At 40.1% G+C, this 21,172-nt stretch overlaps 1 protein-coding gene across 2 annotated transcripts in view; it reads left to right on the top strand.

The window, feature by feature from the left end:
* Window positions 1–21,172, top strand: part of LOC143154974 (PRL-1 phosphatase) — a 74,207-nt gene that overhangs the window by 39,222 nt on the left and 13,813 nt on the right. Inside the window, exon 1 of one of the 2 annotated variants that reach the window (XM_076327169.1) lies at window positions 4,587–5,154. The exons of the other annotated variant lie outside the window; for it this stretch is intronic. The gene's annotated coding sequence lies outside the window, so the exon portion shown is untranslated. Of the gene's footprint in view, window positions 1–4,586; window positions 5,155–21,172 lie in introns of those variants that run through there. 2 annotated transcript variants of the gene reach the window in all.

The following is a 21,172-nucleotide window of genomic DNA, read 5'->3' as shown; positions in this document are numbered from 1 at the left end:
GCGGACGTACGATTCCTCGAGCGGAAGTACAGTTTCGTCCCGGTGGGGATCATCATCTTGTCGCGTGTACGTCTCGTTCGCGGCGGTCTAAGGTTGCCCGACGGCGCGTAAAATCGATCTCTGAATCAACAACATTCCCCGAGAACGATCACCTTGGCCGACATATTTATTGGTCAACGTTACGAAACGCACGCGGCCGATCATAACGCGTAAGAACGTTTCAAGTGCATACCAGAAACTCCCGTGCACCGCGTGGCATTGATTCATAGTTCCAGCGAAGTGGCCGGCCGCGCCGGTTCGTGTAATTAATATTTTCTTCGTCGTTCGTCTCACGCTCCTGTCAGCTGTTACGAGGCCTTTTCTCGGCCTCCACGAACTCGTATTTAAAGCCCGTGTCAACGTTAAACGCACGAGCGAGCAGTCGCCTCGCTACGACGAGTAGTCGCCTCGCTACGACGAGTAGTCGCCTCGCTACGACGAGTAGTCGCCTTGTTACGACGAGTAGTCAGAGCGACATCGATTGGCCGATCAGAGTCGTCGAGTCGTTACCCCCACCACGCGTACTTCCGCTACTCCCCCCACCACGCGTGCTTCTGCTACTCCCCCCACCACCGGTGTCTCTCGTCTCTCGAACGGTGGAGAAAGTGATAACAATTCGTAGAATCGATTTCAACGACGCAGCCGAACGTCTCGCGTTCCCTTTCCGTTACGATTCGTCCATTATCTTACGGTCTTCGTACAACATCGGAACTTTTATGTTTTTATCGAGGTATCTCTGCTATAGTTACTACTACACCCTCCGTATCCTCGTACCGTTCTACCGTACGGTGTAAGTCACGCAATTTGATCGTGTCGTGTCTCCGGTGTACAGACCGACAACAGAGCGAGCGGCATAGAAGAAAAAAAATTGAACCGTTTTATATCTATCCTCCCGTGACCTTATTTTTTTTCCACAACCTGTGTGTACCCTTATTCTATTCATTATGTACAAAGTGGCCCAGTTCAAGCTGCGACCGAATTTATCTCGGGCCGTACATTGAATTGATAAAACCGTGGACACGAACGTTGAAGGATTCTGGAGGGGAAGAATTTTTCCTGGAGTCAAATTGGTAGGCTCGGGTAGATTTTCGAAACGTTACAAATTGTTTCACTAAATAGAACTCTGACGAGAGTTGTTCGAGATTTGATCGCTGTTCGTACGAGAAGAAAAATGAGTTTTTCCTCCGGTTTGAGTTCTCTCGATTTATCCAGCCTCGTGCGAACGATGAAAGTAGTCCAATCGATCTGCCCCGAAGGTGGTGAGCCAGGAAGGTTGAAAAGTTGTCGAAGGTGAAAGTCTCCGATTGATATTCGGAGATTCTTTACATGCGAATTTCGCTCGTATGCGCGAGATACATCCGAGTCGATCGGGTCCACGCTCGAAAGTTTCGCAGAAGCGGGAGATATAAAAGTGAAAGCTTCTGTCAATCTTTTCTATGATTCTCGAACAAAGACGTTTCTTTTTTCGAATTAACCGTGGAATATCGCGAGTTTCTTCATTTTTTAAAGAAAAATTTATAAAAAGTGAAAGATCGTTAAATACACCCTCAAACTGATATTACTTCCCCTTGAACAGCTTGCACGAGAATCCACCCTCGAGTTCTGAATACCGGCATTCAACTTCGTAACAATTATTATAATTGTCTTTTAAACTCGTTTCGCGTGGAAGTTATTTCTAGAAACAGCTTAATTATAGTTTATTCTTGGCCACGAGAAAATTTCTACCACGTCTTTTATTTAATCGACCATCTTCCTAACCAGAAAACCCACCGCCCCGTACCACCTCAAACTGCTTACGCAAACATTATTCGGTTCGCGATAATATCGTGTTTCACCGTATCGACTGCTATCCGTGATCGACGTACAAGTAATTTGTTTATCGGAATTTCGGTTAATCTTGTCAATCGTGTTGTACAATAGTTTTACGTTGGATCGTAAGTGGAGGTGATGGGTTTTATCGGCCGGCCGATAAACATCGGTTACTTTACTCTTAATATACTTCTTGTTGTATGAAATTACACACGGAAGGTCGGAATTTTTAATACCGAACCGACCGTCGCGTCTGATTTCGTCGAGTCACGACACGATCGACTCGATCGCTACGACTTTGCATAATTTTCTACTCGGTCGCATTGCAGTTGCATGAACTTGCACCGATGCTGCGAAATTCTGTGGGGAATATTTCTCACTGGCGATAATTTTCGCAACCTTTCATGCGGGAAGACGAGACGTTGAAATTGGACCGTCGTCGAATCGAACTCGACTTAAATGGGACTCGCGCCAATAGTAAAGAGAAAGGACAGTGGAGGGGGTAGCGCACCGGTGACCTTGAGCGGCCGATACAGTTCGCTCTTACTCGTGGACCAACTTTTCTCTTCTCACCCTGGAGAAGAACGATGAACAACGACCATTGTTACATTTAACGCGCACAACGAAGAATCGATCGCGAGATGTATTTCTTCTCTATCTATGGCTTCTGTTTATCAATTAACCTCGCCTGTAATTCTTAAACGCTTTGCAAGTGTATTTGTCCATTTCGGTTTTAAAATAGAATTTGAATCCTCAATACGAAATTATCAATCACTCGAAAAGATAACACAATTCGATCGCGTTGGTCTAATTTTAGGTGTACCTCGCGAACATTTCGGAACAAATACTGGACATTTGCTAATGTCTGGGCTCGATCGCGTCGCGAAAGGTTGAAATCCGTACCGATTGGAATTATTACGGTGCAGAGGGTGGAAAATCTGGCGTTAAACGGCTCCGAAACGATAAGGGGGCCGGTATTATCGGAGCTAGCCGATTATATGCGCCCGTTGATCGAGAAGTCTGGCACCTGGAAAACGCGATCGCGCGTGGGGCTTCTACGCTTTTATAACGCTTCGTTGTTGCATTCCTTCGCGTTCCACATTCACCGGGCCGTGTTTACGTAGTAACGCGTAATCGACGGAAAAACGTACGTACGTACGTGTGCGTTTTTTCATGCGGCCGGTAATTGAAAATACTTTAATCGCGCGTGAAACGCAGCCGACTGTTTCTTCTCGCAACGATAAATTTTTCGCGGTTGGTTTTTCCTTCGACGCAAATTTAAAAAAAGGCGCTCACGATACGTGACCACCGAGCTCGTGTCTTGGCGCAACACCGAAACAAACAATCTTTTATCGTACTTTTTCCATTTGATCCACGAGGAGAAACGATCGTTCATTTTCGATGAAATTTCACGAGCCACCATTAATCAATCCTCCCCTGCGCGAATATAATCGTAGAAAATACGAAATTCCCCGAGACGTTACGTCGTTAAACCGGCGACAGACAATAACAAGCAACGACAGTTCCTACGTTTAGAAATTATTTTTAGATCCTTACAGGAACACTTCCCTGAATACCCAATGTTGTCCCCGTTACTGTGTATATAGTAATCTCGCGCGCTGCGTCGACTTAATGAATAATGCATCGTTTTTCCTCTCGTTATTTCCTGAACGCGTCCCTTAGCAATGTTTCGGTGAATAGAAAGGGTAATTGAATTTTCTTTCGTACGATAGGTCGCGAATGTAACGATACTTGGACAAAATGGTACGGTTCTACCCTCTTCGTCGCGTGATCTGACGGTGGATATTTACGGCCCGTGGACTGCAGTTGTCGAGTTAACGCGTCTATCGGTATTAGCAAAGACGCATGTGACATTATTTATGAATTGGAAACCGTCGTTGATGATAACCTATATGGAACACGCGACATCGTATATTTCGGTGTCACCGACGTGTCGCGGAAGATTAAAGTATGCTGTCGCGGGTTGTTCTATTTCGAGCGGTATTTTGCTTAGAATTTTCTATTATCTCTTGTATTTCATCGCCCGGGCGTATTCACGAATGGAAGAATCCGATAAATCTTCGCCCAAGGTTTGGTAAATTCGCATTATCTGAGACAGTTTCACGATTCGTGTAATGGGAACGTTTTTTTACGATACGAAGCTACCTTATTACGAAAGTTACGTCGTTACCGGTAAAAATACAACTTTTGAACAAGGTCAATGAACGATCTTGTTCGTTCTCGAATTTTCTCCAATCCGTTACTCCCCGAACGCGCCGTGACGCTCCAGGCAATCTATCTCGCGTCGAAGTCGTTGCACGTTGTCGCGTCTCGAGAAAACGCGCGAATTTCAAATTCGCTCGTGAATAATACGTCGTAATTTGCATAGCGGTGTGTTAAAATATTTTACGTACAAATTAAAGCTACTTTTTACGTGTAAATTAGAGGTAATGTTCACAGTATTGGTAATTTTTCGATGTGAACTCTCGCGAAGCTTGTTCGCGGTCTAGCGACGGTCCGAGCCGTCGGTACACGAGACGAATGACGTCACAAGGGAATAGAAGCCGCGATTGGTTGATCGGCCGCGAGGTGAAGCGTCACAGACGGTGGAGTGGGGGTAGGAGCGCGCGCGACACAGCCCGACGTGTGAGGGCAGGGGAGGGGGTGGGCCGACTGCGTGAGGAGGGCAAAGCTGTCTCGGCGCTGTGCTATTTTCATCGGCGCGCCACCGCTGGCCCAGATTCGATGCGACCGTCACGACGTGAACGCGATATCCGAGTTGTCCACGGGTTCGCTGGACCTCCCGGCTCGTCCATCTTCAGCTTCGATCATCTGTAATTCGAAAATAGTTTTCTCTCCGGCTGTTCGTCGTCGAGCACGCCGGCCGCGTGTGAGTGTAAACGGTTCCGAGACACAGTGTTGCTTCGTGTCCGATCGAATTTGGTGAAAGTTCAGCGAACAATTAACTTATAACCGAGACCATTTTACGCGCACGAGGAATCGTGTCTTTATATGACCGCTCAAGAAACCGTGAAGGAGTGAAATCTCGTCCTGTACGATCAACAGCGGTGTGCACAAGTGCCGCGTAAGATGTGACTTCCCGGCGTGCTGTTGTGTTCTCCTCACGCCGTTTGCCAAACATCACGACCGTGTGACGCGAGTTCACACCACTCACGTATTTTGTTTCTTCGTGCTTTTGCTTCTCGTGCAACGGGAATTCGAAGCCTCGAGCACGAAACACACATACACATACACACCCCGTATCGCGACGACCTGGTGGTTGGTTTGTCGTCAAATGACCTTAAGGTACGTTTCACAGTTACGACACTTTCTTTGCTCCGCGTTGGTGTCACGTGGCCGAATTTTCACCGATTGTACATCCAATGGCTCATTCAAGTGCTCGCCTCGCGGACGAACAGGTCGTACGAATTCCTTGGCATTGAGGCCCCTCATTGGCGAAAGCGTTTCTGGCAAGGAACGATTATTAAACAACTCGTGTAAATGAAAATGTATTGCGACACGGGGGCAATTTGTCACGCGACTTTTTCCCGTTCTGGCGTTTCGCGGCTAACGAGCGCTTATAGGTTAAGTCGTCGGTCTGTTGCAACTTCAGTTAGTACACGAGGCTATATAATCGAAGAATACCGAGCGTCAATGTATTGACAGTTGAATCGCGTTACAAACGAGAAACGCACGAAGCGTGCACCGGTGTAAGTAGACCCGTGTCGTTTTTTTGTTTCGTTTTATGGTCACATCAACGCAAATTTTTCCTACCAAAGGGTGTCACTTGTCGCGAATGCGTTGTAAAAAGAGAAACGAACAGACGTACGAATGAGACGCATTCCTTGCCCCCCTCGCTTCCCCTAGATCCTTTCCCAATAGCTGTCTCTCGACATTCTCCCGTGTATTCCATCGTTCTAAAAGCGTTATTGTATCGTCGTGAAGCTTGCGTGATCGGTCGACCGATTTTTCTACCCACAAGCGGCCCGCACGTTATTGCTAAATGTAGAATTGGCACGTGGGAGTCTGCGTGCCCGCAACATTATCCGTTCCCTATTTATCGAAGTATGTTACAAATTGGTACAATCCCGGAGAGTTAATCGCGATCCGTCCCGACTATTTTCATCGTCGCTTCGCTCCAGGCACATTGAACTTACACGTGACCCCTAACGAAATGGCAATTCGACAAATATGAACCCACCGTAACTATACATAATTATTCGAACGGAAAGAGCAACAAGTATACCAATGATACGACGAATCGTCAAGAACTATGAATTTATTACAGGTTATTTTTGTTCGCGTCGTTTAGAAGTTTCTAACGATTGTAAAAGAACCGGTAGCTGAAGGTCTCATAGGTTATACGACCAAGTTTTTTTTAGCGAATAATGTATGTAAGAGGAATGATAAAAGAGTAACAAAAATAATATTACGTTAAATTAACAGAGCTGGACGTGGTAACGATAGGCAGATAGACCGAGATTAAACGAAATTTGTAATAAACGATTGTTACGGGTATACGCAAGGTAATTTAAAAGTGTCACGTGTTGATTAGCAACACGCTAACAAGACGTTGATTAACAATCAAGTAAATTCTGTTGTGGTCGGAGATACCATATTTGTGGTTGATATTATTACTTCCGTTATGAAATATTTCTTCACGCGAGGTAACTTAAGAGAAAAGTATTTTCGTCTCGTATTAACACCTCGAAACTATCTATTGTATTTTTCGTTCGTAGCAACTTCCTCGTAACATTAATCCAACAGAACATATCCCGTTTCTAGCGTACTATACGTGCCTGTTAAACGTCACATCTTACATATGTTACGAAATAACACCGTTATGTAGTAAAGTGGCTGTATTTCGAAAACAAAAGGTTTACAAAACCGTCTCAACTTTCATAGGACATTTACAGAATTCACTCGTAAAATTCCCGACGTTACTTTTTGGTCATCCTGTTTACGCGAGCGTATAATACCTGCGTACAACCGCTGGAGGCCGATATTATTTATGATTCAAGAACGTAAACAGTGAGCAAGAATTCAGTACAAACACATTGACTAATGTATACTTATCGTTGTACAGGATGACTCGAGAAGTATCACATGCAGACCATTATTATTTGGTAACTAAAATTTTAAATCGATCGCGATGAGTCTAATCTTCTAAAAATTAATAAACTTATAAACCATCGACAGCTTTTTTTTTTTTATATTTTTAAATTCAATATTAAATTTTCCAAGTACCATCCAGCGGTAACTACGAAAGTATCCAAAATTGTATATGCTCGTTATTATAATTGCAAATGAATGCAACTTCGACCATACGATAAATGAACTTTCTCCAGACTTGTTGAGTCTGGTTACTTTCATCATTATTGTAACGTGTGTAAACAAGATAATAATTTGAGAAATTGTTCGAGACAAAGCAATATCGACGCGAGGCAAATTTTTCCACGCGAACGCGGCAACCGAAGAAACAACGCATCCTCGGTCGTCGTAGAGGTTAATCACGCCGCGTCTTGCAACACACAAAAGCTTTCCGCGTGTATCTCGAGAGCCGAGGGCAAACGAGATAATTGGATATTTCGTTTCCATCGGTTCGTGTAAATTCGTGCACATTTATAGAGAGACGCGTGTTTACGAGAATGTTCGCGTATTCAGGGTTGAAAAGCAATTGGACATCGCAAAGGTACCTATCATGGTCTCCTCGCGGTCCCCTTTACGCCTTACGCAACACCGGAACGAGATGACTGAATCTAGCGATGGGCTCGAGCGTCGCTCGAACGCGAACAAACAATTTTTCGTTCTCGAATCTTTTACCATCGCGATGTAAAACCTCGATCGTTCGAATCGGTACAGAGAACACAGTATGCGAACCTTTCGGAAGTTTCGTTTTCGAAAATCATGGAAAACTTCTTTAATCGACTAAATTCTTTAAAAATCGAATCGAACGTTTCTCACGCGTACACGTGAGTAAATTTAAATCCGTCGCTGAGTATGACGTAAAATTCAATTACATTAAAAGCTGTTTGCGCAGTGCTGCGTTTGGTACACCGCGGCTGCGGGTACGGGAACCGACTACCTTGAAACGCAACAACGAGCACACCTGCGGAGGTTATGTGGTAATATAATCGTCTTAGAAATTGCGTTTCGAGCGAGTAACCTTGACGCGCGCCAGAACTTCTGAATTTCAGCTCAATAGTTATTTTCGAGTCGAACTTGCTCTTAATTGATGGCTTGGACACTTGCTCTTAATTGATGGCTTTAACGAGCTTTTTCTTTTTGCTTCTTTATTCCGTGCATTGCGTCTCAAACACCGGTAGCTGTGTTCGCGACGATGGAAGTCGACGAGTCGAAGTTATATTCGATGATTCTCGGAAGCCTCATCGGTGGACGTTCTTACGAATTGGCTGTTTTATTTTGGGGTTCGTGGGAGTCTTCGATCGGACGAGCACGATCATTGTAGGTTCGAGGTTACGATAGTACCTTTTCTCGCATCTATTGATTTACGAGCGTCTGGAAATTCGCCAAATAATTTATCCAAACTTTCTCAACTCTTCATCGTTCGAATCCTTCGTTTTGTCCGTTTCACTTTACATTCGAGCTTCCTGTACGTATTGGATCGAGTCGCGTCGCTTTCGAGACAACTGTTGTACGTTTCACTGTTGCTAACGACTCGTGCACACACTGTGGATGAATACCGCGCTAAAGCGTCCGTAAACACGAGATTGTCACTCGTACGGAAAAACAGAGGGAACGCGGCGAGATTTTCAATAATTCTTTTTTTTTTCCCCGACCGCGTCGTTCCGTCATCACGCGGTGACACGTACCGACCACGTGATCCTTGGTACTTCACGAGTCGTCGTGAAAATATTTTCGCTTAACCCAATCGTCGGAGCTGTCCGAGTTGACAAGATATACGAGCGCACACGAGTATAGACAGCGAGAATCAATCGAAGCAATAAGGTGGCTCCGCCTCTTTACAGAGACTCCTACGTCGAACCAGTTCAGGGGACCCAGAACCCCGGTTTCCCATCAAAAAAATGATTTCTATATTTAGGTTTCCGTTCGGATGGTAACGCAACCAAGTCGGGACAAACATTAAATAATATTTCATATGGAGATCGAAATACGATAAAATATACTTACAATTATATTATATATTTATATATTATATATTTTATATTATATATTTTATATTATATATTTTATATTATATATTTTGTATTATATATTGTATATTGTATTATATAAAACAAAAAAAAATAAAAAGAATAAAATATATTCGCACACCGCTGGTATTGAGTATTTTAATATCGAGATCGAAAAGAGTCAAAGCGTAGTAAGCTCACAGTGGGTGTACTTTAAACATTGTCTTTATGAATTTTTACAAGTTAAACAACGCACGAAATTTGTCAAGTTTACAATTCTCTTTTTTGTCAAAATTTAGAACGATCTTACGGAGACCGAAACGATCGATGATCATAGTTTTCTAACGATAGATTTTCGAAAAATATTTACACAAGACTATTGTCTTATTGTAACCATAGAACGTGCCGTGTAACGTCAACGTGTTACTACCGCGAACTGGTTCAAGACATTTCTCGCTCTCTTCTTGTGTCGTTCGATGACATAATTTCTTTAGAGTCGAACTGGAACAAACGAGCTACAAGTTTAGTCGAAGTACTTGCAATTACATAATCGTTTCCAGTTACGTGTGCGCAGAAACTGGTTGATCGCCAATGTTATCATTGTAATCGGGGATCAAAGGATTCGAGTCGTCCGTTAATTCTTACGGTGATGTAACGCGGATTTTCTTCTCGAATTTAAACCGAGTAGAACCAATAACGTTTTAATCGCACATCTCTGTTGAACAAATTTGTATAATTCCTGCGGTAAAAATAAACCTGGGGAAACACGTACATTATCGCAAAAATTCAACAACTGTGAAAATACATCTTTCTCGAGCACGTGTTTACCATTGAGCCACTTCTTCTTTCGTTTTATCGTTTCCTTGAAAATCTTCCTCGAACGAATACACGAGATGTTCTTTTAAAATCACCGGGAAGTGTCCCTCGAATTTCGAGTTTCTCCTGTGTTTGTATCTTTTATACCTTCCAGAGTAGCCATACCGTATTTCTTAATACATATACCTGTACCTGGATATCTGGAAGACCCTCGTAAACCTTCTTTTTTTTTTTCATACACCACGGGGAAATATTTTACTTTAAACTTTGCTGCACGTTTATTATCGCGTTTACGTTACCGTTACACTGCCGAGAATTTGGTCAAATTCTACGGAGAGAACACTTCAAGGTATAAACAATAGTTTCGTCGACGCGCAACGATATCTTGGTGAAAATTTTCCCTCAAAAGTAACAGAATTTCTACGCTATCGTTTCGCTGTAGTCCACGATACGGAGTCAATCAGAATTTCGGAGCACGTTTCTCTCGTTTCTATCGCTCACGGGACTGTTTTTCATTCTGTCGTGGATTTTGAAGAAGTGAAAATAAACGTAGGGATAAAACGGTCGGGGAAAGTTAGTTTATTTGTCGATGGTATCGTTTAAAATAGTGAATCCAGTGTATCGTAACAAAAGCACGCGTTGTACGCGACCGAGAGTCGATACGGTGCATTTACAGATCGAAGGGTGAAGACGGAGGGAGAAGTTTGGTAAACAGGTGCATCGCGAACAAATATAGCGCATTCCAAATGTCACGATCGCGTGCATTCGCACACGACACACTTGAACACGCGGTTACCGGAAAACAACACGCATGTTTACCGACGTTGCAACTTTTTCAGAGGGACGAGCAAAGTGATCCCGGTTGAATTTTTATGAAACACGGAGGAAATTAATCGCGACGATGGATAGATCAATTTTTGTCAAAGTGTTCGATTAACGTTAGAATTACCAATGGTGAACGTGTTACTATTTGTGTCGAATTAAATGCAAAGTTAGACGAGGAAAGGGGAAATTAATTTACGAGTACCGTTAGTTGTCTATTTTGATAATTATTTATGAATATTGTAGGCAAATGCATGATTAATAATCGAGTAATTTTTAAAAGAAGTTTGAAATGAACTTTTATTATTATTGTATCAAACTAGATACGTATCTTTGAAATTAGATGGGGAAGAAACAAATTAATTTACGAGTACCATTAGTTGTCAATTTTGATAATTATTTACGAATATTGTAGGCAAAGACACGATTAATAATCGAGTAATTTTAAAAAGAAGTTTGAAATGAACTTTTATTATTATTGTATCAAACTAGATACTCCAAAGGGTAAATTAATTTACGAGTACCATCAGTTATTTATTTTGATATTTACCCATGAATATTCTAGGCAAAGACATGATTAATAATCGAGTAATTTTAAAAACAAATTCTAAATGAACTTTTATTACTATTGTATCAAACCAGATATGTATCTGAAATTAGATGAGGAAGAAACAAATTAATTTACCAGTACCATTACTTGTCAATTTTGATAATTATTTACGAATATTGTAAGCAAAGACACGGTTAATAATTGAGTAATTTTAAAAAGAATTTCGAAACGAATATGTTACTATTTGTATCACACTAAATACGTATATTCGAAGTTAACTGGGGCAAGGTCAGATTAATTTACGAGTACCATTAGTTGTCTATTTTGATAATTATTTACGAATATTGTAAGCAAAGACACGGTTAATAATTGAGTAATTTTAAAAAGAATTTCGAAACGAATACGTTACTATTTGTATCACACTAAATACGTATATTCGAAGTTAACTGGGGCAAGGTCAGATTAATTTACGAGTACCATTAGTTGTCTATTTTGATAATTGTCCACGGATATTGTAGGCAAAGATACGGTTGATAATTGGGTAATTTTAAAAGGAAGTTTCGAAGCAAGTAAAATTGACCCTCTTGATAGCTCCAACGTTAATGCATACGCTGCAACGTAGAATTTATCGTCTCGCTTGCGACACAAGCTCTGCTTTATTTCGAATCGGTCGAAAGAAAATCAAATTCGAGGGTCGAGATGGTATTATGATACTCGGTGTTGCTCTACGGTGAATATCTCGAGTATCGATCAAATTTGTTACTCGGATTCGCGATCGGTACAGTATTCAATTCCGTGGAATCTCATTCGTTGCGATTGAGAGTTCAATATTGCACGAAGCTGTGTTTACGCGTAAATAGCACACGTGGTAGCGAGGAAAAATGGTAAAATCTGAATAATTTCAAGAAAAAGATCTCCATTTATAACGTCGTGCAACGAGTTAACCGACGACCCGATTTGAAATTTTAATGTTCGATTAATCGTCTGTGGAGGTGATCGAGAATTAATGTCTAATATTTTTAGAATTATTTATACTAGTAGAAAAAAGCACTCGTGAACGTTACGTTCGTAGATTATACCTCGTCGGTGTTCTCGAGATCATCCACTCGAGCCTCGAGGAATCAACGAGGCGAGTTTTCCATCGAGAAAATGTAAACTCAATGAAAATCGTTAGAGAAAACGCGTACGCGTGTGTATCCGATCGGACGAAAGTGTTTAAAAAAAAAAAAGAAAAAAAAAGAGGAGATATCGAACCTTGGTACTAATCTGATTCTTACGTCACGGTGCTTGTATCCGTTTGGTTTTTTTTTTTTTCAACGGTTGTATTTCTATCGAGCTTATCTAGGGGAGTCGTGGTAAAACGGAATGCCTAAACCAATATTTTACCTCGGCCGAGAGGATTTACGATTCTTAGAAAAGAACGCACGATAAAAGTTGGAGAGCAGCGAGCGGTTCGTTTGATTTATTGCATTCTCTCGAATTCTTCACGGTCATGATCAGAGCTGTGTAATGAGTTATGAAATAAATGGTGAAACGCATGCAATCCGGCTAGCTGGTTTCTCTGTCGCGTGCACGATCGATTTCTTCTTCTCTTGGAGCCACGAGAAACGAGACGAAACGGCAAATAAGGAAATAACGGGCATCTCGTGTTTCAACGGGACTTCCATATTAATTTCCAATCGACGCGATTTCCATTACTGCGGAAAAGGACGGAAACTTATTCATTTATTAACTATTAACGAAGAATACGCAATGTACAGGCAATGAATGTAATAGGTTGCTCGATAACTTTTGTCGTTCGATAAAACTTATCGGACAGTACTGTTCGATGTAGTACTGTTCAACGTAATACTCTTCAATGTGGCATTGTTCAATGTAGTACTGTTCAATGTAGTACTGTTCAACGTAGTACTCTTCAATGTAGTAATGTTCAACGTAGAACTGTTTAATATAGTACTATTCAATGTAGTACTGTTCAACGTAGTGTACTCTTCAATGTAGTACTGATCAATGTAGTATTCTTCAATGTAGTACTGTTCAACGTAGTGCTGTTCAACGTAGTACTGTTTAATATAGTACTATTCAATGTAGTACTGTTCAATGTAGTACTATTCAACGTAGTACTCTTCAATGTAGTACTGATCAATGTAGTACTCTTCAATGTACTATTCTTCAATGTAGTACTGTTCAACGTAATGCTGTTCAACGTAGTACTGTTTAATATACTACTATTCAATGTAGTACTGTTCAATGTAGTACTATTCAACGTAGTACTCTTCAATGTAGTACTCTTCAATGTAGTACTCTTCAATGTAGTATTCTTCAATGTAGTACTGTTCAACGTAGTACTGTTCAATGTAATACTGTTTAATATAGTACTATTCAACGTAATATTCTTCAATGTGAAATTGTTCAACGTAGTACTGTTCAACGTAGTACTCTTCAATGTAGTACTGTTCAACGTAGTACTCTTCAATATAGTACTGTTCAACGTAGTACTCTTCAATGTAGTACTGTTCAATATAGTACTGTTCAACGTAGGACTGTTCAACGTAATACTGTTTAATATAGTACTATTCAACGTAATACTCTTCAATGTGAAATTGTTCAACGTAGTACTGTTCAACGTAGTACTGTTCAACGTAGTACTCTTCAATGTAGTACTGTTCAACGTAGTACTCTTCAATGTAGTACTGTTCAACGTAGTACTCTTCAATGTAGTACTGTTCAATATAGTACTGTTCAACGTAGTATTCTTCAACGTAGTACTGTTCAACGTAGTACTGTTCAATAAGTTTTATCAAACAAGAAAACTTATCGAACAACCTACCACGAATTACGAATTGATTTTCGTTCGATCGTAACATTGGATTCATCCATACCTTAGCGATAATCGATCGACGTGTTTTTACGATTCGAATACATAGCTCGGAAAATTATATTTCAATTTAAAAATGAAATACCGCGAAATCGTATAAAATCGCGTTTCAATCTTCAATTCTACAGTGTTCGTGACAGTGCATAAAATCGAACACGATCGTCCACTTGACTCTTAACTGCATTCCGTTGAATTGCACGGCGAAATTCTGAGAACGATCGTCTCTCTTGAAAATTTATTTACGCGTCCGGTCGAAAAGTCACCGAATTTTATTACTCGCGATTCTCTTTCACCACGCGTAAACAAGTTCTGCGTTCGAACATTCAAATCAATTTTCATACGACTCTGTACGCCGTTTATTACGCGTTAAATCTCGATCGACGATCCATACCGTTTCCTCGTTCGAGGTAATCGATTTCTTTCGATAAATCGGTGAAAAAAACTTTCCTTCTCGTCGTCGATGTTTTTCCTTGCCGTTGCCCGATAAATCATCATTCCGACGATGATAATTGCAACGACTCCTGACCCGTGATTTCTCTTGTCTTGTGTTTATTGTTATTCGCGCCCAGTGCCTCGATAATTAACAATGAATTTCCTTGTTTCGATGCACTTCACTCGCGATCCTCCGTGGTGCTTTTGCGATTTTCTCCAACGACTACAAGTAGTTCTCTCCTCGAAAAGTACTGTTCATTTTTTTTATTTTCTCGCTCGGTTTTTCGTTGCTTCGAAAGATCGAGGTTTCGACGATGAAAATTCACGAAGTGTCTGGGAAACAATTTATTTATCGTTGACTGTACCGTGCGTCGTTCACCGATAGCCAAACGATTCGAAATATCACAACGTTACGTACTTGTACGGTATTGTTAAGCATAGTACTTAAAATGCCGCCGCGATAAATTCAACCATTTAGATTCCCGTGTTTTATCACGCAGACAATAACGCTCGTCATTCGTCGATCGTGCACACGAGACAGCACCATCGACACGGTTCGTCTTGTGACATAACAGTAAAGATATTTTTCTTTCGTGTTCGTTGTTGAGACTTGTTTGCGCTGACTCCCTCCGTGTGCCAAATTATTCCGTTGCCAATTTGCCGATCAATATCAACAAGGTTTTTTTTCAAAGGCATCGCAATTCAGTCGAACAGCCGAGATCATTATAGCGCGGTGCATTTAAATGGAATCGCTTAAAATATCTTTACCCTACAGGAGGTTACAATATACATCGGTATCGTTGTTAATTTATTATTAGATTGTAGGATTCGGATAGTTTGAGTTACGATCGGAGAAAACAACCAACAATGTGTAACGTTCGAAGGAGAAAATACAAATAACGCGTAAGAATTTTATCGAAGTCTATTCTAGGGACAAGTTAAAAATAATTCTGAATGCAAAAAAGAATTACGCGTAAAGCGTGTAATAAATTTATCACGAGTAACATTGAAACGTATCCGTTTCGTGAACTTTCGCGAAGCGAAGAAACGATAAATTAAAAATAATTCCGAATGCAAAAAAGAATTACGCGTAAAGTGTATAATTAATTTATCACGAGTAACATTGAAACGTATCCGTTAGGTGAACTTTCGCGAAGCGAAGAAACGAATTATCTTCCGTTTGTTCGGAAAAAGGTGATGTTTGTTTTCGTAAATTGACAAAAAGGGGCGAGTCAGTTTCCGAACTTTTGCAACTTTAAAATACCCGTGGAACAAAGTTCGACGAACTCTCGGTGTATTAAAATTATTTCTAATAGAAAGTGTTGCGAACAGGACTCCGTGGATAATTGCGCGATTAACTGGTTAAACGGAAACTTGAACGGCAAACAACGTTAATACGTTTATGTTTAAAATTCGTTGGCACGGCTGAAAATACGTTCCTGTCATCGCGTCTGTGATGACAAGAAGATAAAGTGCAGCACTTACTGACACTTCGAGCCACGACGGTAATTAAAATCCTGTTTACCGTCTCGTAAATGAGAATTCCGCTCGAATTCGCGTACGTATCCGGCGTGCACTTAACAGTTCGTGCAAACGTGTTAATCGACGCGGAAACGATCGGCGATATCGAAAAGAAAAAAAAAAAAGAAGGATGAACGTTCAACGTGAAAATCGAAGACCATCGAAACATTCTCAGCGTCGCTTCAATTTACAATGTTACGTAAAAGTTGCGTCTCGTGCGCGAAAGAGTACTTTGCACGCTCGATACGTGCAAACCGCCGTCAATGTGGATCTATACGGTACAGAGAGTGCGAAAGAAATATTGGTCGCGACTTGTTCTCGGGGCGAAATCGTTTCCACTTCTCGCGTCGTGTTCGTACGATATGCGCGCGCATATATCAACGTCGCGTATCTATAGTAACGGGCGATAAAGTGGGGGGAATGGCACTTCGGTTCCAGAAGCCACTCTATACAATCCACTCGCTCGAAACTTCGGAGAACTTTTGTCAGAGAACGGTTCAACATGTGTTACACTCCTCCGAGCTTGTTACACCGTCGAGCAAACTGTATAAAATGAAACAAAAATTAATCGTAAATTTCAAGGTGAGTTCTCTCGTGAATTTTACCTTGGATTTCTTTCCAACCAGATATTCTTGCGTTCGTTCTTAAAAATTAGCGTGTTTTTTTTTTTTCAACGACCTACGGATAATACATTACATAAAGTGGACTTGGATCGCTGATAGCGATTTCCACTCTTCGATTAACTATGCCTCCTCGATCGTAAAATGCTCGTCGAACGCATGCTGATTCAGTGTTAATTCTAATAGTAGTATTACGTTGCCAAGGCAACCGATATATTTCTGCAACGAGCATGACTCGTGCAATCACACGGTTTCGATTCGATTGAAAAGCGCGCAACGAAGACCTCGCGCGATAAAGTTTCAGTAAATGTGTCATCGCGTTCGGGGAATTTCTTGAATGAATCGACACCCTTTGAACAATTTCCAGCGACGATAATCCCGGATTCTCGTCATCGTCCACCAAGTGTAAGCTTTCCCGGAATAATAATATACACTTACTTTCCGCAACACCGGAAGCAATAAAGTGTTCAACGATTATACACTTTCGTTATGGACACGACCTCGATATATGTACCACGTACTTTATACTTTCGTTGCATCACGTTGACGTTATGTTTGTTGTTACACGCGATAACACGCATAAACACGTTACGTATACGAGGATACACAAGGGATGGGATTATTGGTTCGGTTACCTCGATAATTGCACGATTTTAGACTCGTCTTTCCGAAACTATCCAAGTTCTATTTTTTTTTTTACGTCGATCGTGTTCTAATCTATTAAACATTGCGAAATTTTGAGCACGATGCGTGGAAAAATAAATACTTTACGTGCACTGCATTTTTTCGTCGCAGTTCCTTTAACGAACGTAAAGTTGTTAATCGTTCCTGTCGACATCGATGAATTACGTTACGGTTCAAGTAGGTTAATGCGACACAATAATGTCGGAGGAAATATGCTCGATACACCACACACAGTATGAATGAAGTCGTTTCAAGTTCAGGTTCAGAACCTTTGATCCGATAGAAGTTCAACGGATTGTAAGTTATTAATATTGTATTTAATAATTGCCATTGAATTTCTACCAGTGTATTTAATAAGTCACATCGTGAATCTTTGCAACATTAGACACGTTTGTTCGTGAACGAAATAAATTTCCGATCGAATGGAATATTTAAAAATTGGTCTTACCGATGCCATAATAATACATATTTAAAAATAAAAAAGAGTTTCCACAGCTTCGTGCGACCTTGTTCCCGAGTTATAATTATTTTTGCAATCTAACGATCCTTTTGATCAAATTGGATAACCGATGCTTGTTATCTGCGGATAGATAGAGAACTAGTAAGAAGAATCAATAATTACGATTGATAAGTAGGTACGGTTGATGTTACGCAGACGAGTGGTTATAAATAAGAAACAAGGTCAAATAATTTGTATACTCGTTCGTGTGGACTTTTTCCTGTTCTTTGATCATCAGATCTGAAGCCAGTATCATTAATGAAGAAACTTGGAGGTTCGCTGTAACTTGTAGAGGTTTACAACGTTAAGAGACTGAATATCTCGAGAACGGTTAAACTAGGGTCTCTAGAATGTTTAATACTAGTCGTGTGCGATACATAGTATTAAACATCGAATGCTTAATACTTAATACTTAGCTTTACTAAGGATTCTTCGGGTAAGAATTGACCAAAACAAAATAAACAAATGTACACAATATCGTATAGTCGTCCTAGCCATTCATTATCAAATGCTTCAACTATATATATCTGATCGTAATCGAAAGAAAAGTACATAATATTTCACGGTAGAGGAAGAATACGTATCAATAATTAGTAAATAAAAGCCGTACGAAATTATTTAAGCTCAAGATTCCCGTGTGCGGGAATCCAGTAGTCGCGTTTATCGAGTATACGAAACGAACGCCCATGGGCGTTCAACGCACGCGTTTATTGTACTTTTTCCAACGAGTGTTATTTATCAATCGAATTTGCACTCGCGAAACACTATGCACGCGACGAGTCGATTATTGGTCGCGGTATTAGTCAACATAGAAACGTCTCTCAAATGTCATAATAATTCTGACTTGTCACGTCTATTTGCCAAGATCACGCACAATCATAACTCGTTGCAATTGGTTCACGCATTCCTCACCAATTGGTAGGAGGATGCGTTCTACATACTTCGTTGAATGGAAATTGCATAAGCTTTGGTTAAAGTGACTCGAACAAATTGAACGTCCCGGAGCATGATTCAGCGTTCAATGATTGCAGTGAATTGGTAGCTCCACCCACGACATTGAAATCATTCTTTTTTCTCGCGGATAAAGTTATAAAAAGGTACGAATGATCGAGTTTCAAATCAGTTCGTTGTAGATCAGTGTTTTTTAATGTATAATTTATTATTACGCGCGTTACTCTTTATAGATTTAGTACTGGTAAAAAGAATGAGACAACGGTCGATAAAATTGTAATTGGAAGAATATTATTTAATTTTGTATATTTTTTATGTACGTTGAATTATTTCAATGAATAATGATATTAGTTTCAGTTGTACTTGTGTCGATTATTATTAATTTCTTATGAACTTTTACGCAAGTAGTTCACGTATTGTAAAACATTGACACAAGTTTTACATAATCATTGACGCACACAAGTTCCTTCATAAGACAAATTTGTCTTAGCTTTACGATGTGCGTTACTAAGGATTCTTCGGGTAAGAATTGACCATAACAAAATGAACAGATGTTAAATGAAAAAATATACACAGTATCGTATAGTCGTCCTAGCCATTCATTATCAAATGCTTCAACTATGTATGTCTGATCGTAATCGGAAGAAAAGTGTATAATATTTCACGGTAGAGGCAGAATACGTATCAATAATTAGTAAAGATAAGCCGTACAAAAATATTTAAGCTCAAGAAAGACAAACATATAAATTAAAACAAATTGCTGGCGTTGTATTAACACGAATCGTAAAATAATACATATTTATCCATATGTTCGTGTGTATTTTTATTACACATGAGATTATGTGTAAAATGATAACATAGTAAATTATTTATAGCGTTTAATCGTTAAAAAAAGGATTGTATATTAAATTTCTTTTTGGTAAAAATTGACAAAAATATTCCCCAAAGAATCTACTTTCAATAAAACACAATTATCAGCATCTTTTCCCCCCTAAAAAAATTAGGTGTTACTCTAGAAGAAAAACCCTTATTTTCTCCCAAAATATTGGGTCGTTCGGAAAATCATTTCGTTTCTTTCGTGAAAATTAAACACAATTTTTTTAGAGTGTACAAATATTTTTGTTAAATTATATATTCTCCATTTTGGAAAACGAAACGATTTCCCAAAGAACCCAATAAATACACGAGGAAACACAAATTATTTATAGCGTTTAATCGTTAAAAAAAGGATTGTATATTAAATTTTTTTTTTGGTAAAAATTGACAAAAGCAATTATCAGCATCTTTCCCCCCAAAAAATTAGGTGTTACTCCAGGAAGAAAACAATTATTTTCTCCCAAAATATTGGGTCATTCGGAAAGTCATTTCATGTTTTTCCTGAAAATTAAACACAATTTTTTTATGGTGTACAAACATTTTATTAAATTATATATTCTCCAATTTGGAAAACGAAACGATTTCCCGAAGAACCCAATAAATACACGAGAAAACACACGGACAAAAGGTTAGTGTTTCGTAACGCGAAAAATTGAACGAAGTTCATGAATTATTTAAAATAAAAAAGAAAAAGAAAAAAGAAATAGCGAACGACCGAGGAGATTCCGAATTGTAACGCTCGAGACCCATCGGCGATGCTTTGTGTTTATGTATCGCGATTGATCGTCGCTCTCGGACCGAGAGGACGAAAAGAACAAATTCTTACGCTTCCAAGAAGAAATCGTCTCTCTGCCGATCGCAAAACAGGCTGTGTAACCGCGCGCGTTTGTATTTATAGTCCGCTGAATTACACGGGGTGAAAATAGAAGCGTGAAAGTTCAATGTATCCGAGACTCGTGTTGTTCGCGTCGTACGTGTGTGTACGTGTGTGTGTATACGACAGCGGGAGGGTGGAGGGGGGTCGTGAACAGGATTTTCACGGTCCTAATTTACACACACGGCAATAATAAGACCGAATCTCCGTATTCGCGATTTATCTCTCTCAAATACGAGGAACACCTGTATCCACTAGACACGCGTCTCGTTAGATTTACACGTCGCTTTCCCGCATTGATACCGAGTGTCGCTTTGAATTAACCTTAGTACAGTCGTCTCCAAAAATATACAGCGCCGTAAATAATTCTCGCCTCGACCGACGCTCGTAATTAATTGTTTACTTAACCCAGTAGCCCGTCTGCGTCTCCGTGTCCCGCTTTGTCTCCGAAACTGGAATTTTTTCGAGGAAAAGAAAACTAGGAAAAAATTGTACGAATTGTCTGGACGCTTTATAAGTCATGTTACATTAAACGAGAAATAATAACAATGGCGATACGTCGTAGATATAATATTTGTTCGTCGATTTTTCGATTTTTATTTAAGGTATTCCCGAAACTTTGTTTCGTCTAGATTGCACGGGATATA

The sequence above is a fragment of the Ptiloglossa arizonensis genome, chromosome 1 (genome assembly GCF_051014685.1).
Source record: "Ptiloglossa arizonensis isolate GNS036 chromosome 1, iyPtiAriz1_principal, whole genome shotgun sequence".
In the NCBI taxonomy this organism is placed as follows: Eukaryota; Metazoa; Arthropoda; class Insecta; order Hymenoptera; family Colletidae; genus Ptiloglossa; species Ptiloglossa arizonensis.
The sequence above is the reverse complement of the archived record's forward strand: the minus strand, read 5'-3'. Positions and strand labels throughout refer to the sequence as shown.